The sequence below is a fragment of the Piliocolobus tephrosceles genome, chromosome 2 (assembly GCF_002776525.5).
Source record: "Piliocolobus tephrosceles isolate RC106 chromosome 2, ASM277652v3, whole genome shotgun sequence".
Taxonomy (NCBI): domain Eukaryota; kingdom Metazoa; phylum Chordata; class Mammalia; order Primates; family Cercopithecidae; genus Piliocolobus; species Piliocolobus tephrosceles.
The window spans coordinates 44,829,757-44,831,465 of record NC_045435.1 but is presented as its reverse complement, the minus strand read 5'-3'; the positions used below and the strand labels follow the sequence as shown (position 1 = coordinate 44,831,465).

The 1,709-nt window shown below is 49.7% G+C and overlaps 1 protein-coding gene across 1 annotated transcript in view; it reads right to left on the bottom strand.

Moving 5' to 3' along the window:
• The window catches only part of ACAD9 (acyl-CoA dehydrogenase family member 9), a 32,482-nt gene that overhangs the window by 9,052 nt on the left and 21,721 nt on the right, over positions 1–1,709 (bottom strand).

The window sequence follows — 1,709 nt, the reverse complement described above, 5'->3', positions numbered from 1 at the left end:
CCATCCATCCATCCATCCATCCATCCATCCATCCATCCATCCATCCAATGTTTGGTAGGACAGTATAGAAAGACAAAGTTCCTATCTTTGTGGAGCTCATACTTTGATTAGGGAGACAAAAGCTATAAACAAAACAATGTAACATTGTGATAAGTGCTATGGATGAAATAAATAGGGCATCACGATAAAGAGAAATGGAGGTTGGCAAGGGGGTGGATAATAATACTTTTATTAAGGGCTATGTCAGACTTTTCTAAGGTTACATTTAGCAGAAGTTTAAGAATGAAAAGAGCCAGGGATATAAAGAGCCAGAACAAGCAAAGTGAGGGAGAAAACAGCATTTCCTAAAGCCTTAGGGTAGACTGGGACCACTGGTCTTAATTCTTAACTCTAACACAATCACACCCCTGCAATCTAACTGTAGCACTCTCCCACTGTAAGGAGGGATGGACTTCCCTCCCTTTCCCTGCCTGCTAGGGCCATGTGACTTCCTGTGGCCACTAGAATGAGGCCAACATGAACAGAGGAGTTTTTTTTTTTTTTTTTTTTTTTGAGACAAAGTCTTGCTCTGTCGCCCGGGCTGGAGTGCAGTGGCCGGATCTCAGCTCACTGCAAGCTCCGCCTCCCAGGTTCACGCCATTCTCCTGCCTCAGCCTCCCGAGTAGCTGGGACTATAGGCGCCCGCCACCTCGCCCGGCTAGTTTTTTGTATTTTTTAGTAGAGACGGGGTTTCACCGTGTTAGCCAGGATGGTCTCGATCTCCTGACCTCGTGATCCCCCCGTCTCGGCCTCCCAAAGTGCTGGGATTACAGGCTTGAGCCACCGCGCCCGGCCGAACAGAGGACTTAAATGTGCTTTCAGAGTCGGGTATGGTGCCTCATGTCTATAATCCCAGCATTTTGGGAGGCAGAGGCAGGAAGATCATTTGAACCCAGGAGTTCGAGACCAGCCTGGACAACACAGCAAGACCTCATCTCTATTTAAATAAAAAAAAAAAAGTGGCCAGGTACAGTAACTCACACCTGTAATCCTAGCACTTTAGGAGACTGAGGCAGGTAGACCGCCTGAGCTCAGGAGTTCGAGACAAGTCTGGGCAACATGGTGAAACCCCATCTCTACAAAAAATGCTTGGCTTGGCTTGGCCCCTTAGGTGCTTATGATCTGCTCTAAGAACAAGCCCCCAGATGGACCTGAACCCAACCCACATCCTGAAGCAGGCTGCCAGGCACTGCAGACTGAGACAACTAAAGGCTGAGGACTGTAAGCTGAGCTCTAAGGTGGTAAGGTGGTCTGTCCGTTAGGGCAGCTACAGCAGGGGATGACCAGCAGGTCTTTAAGTGAGCAGCACTCAGCTGTGGGTACAAAGACAAAGCCCATGTGGCATTCTTAGTTTGATCTTTTTTTTTTTTTTTTTTTTTTGAGATGGAGTCTCGCCCTGTCGCCCGGGCTGGAGTGCAATGGCCGGATCTCAGCTCACTGCAAGCTCCGCCTCCCGGGTTCACACCATTCTCCTGCCTCAGCCTCCGGAGTAGCTGGGACTACAGGCGCCCGCCACCTCACCCGGCTAGTTTTTGTATTTTTTTTTTAGTAGAGACGGGGTTTCACCGTGTTAGCCAGGATGGTCTCGATCTCCTGACCTCATGATCCGCCCGTCTTGGCATCCCAAAGTGCTGGGATTACAGGCTTGAGCCACCGCGCCCGGCAGTTTG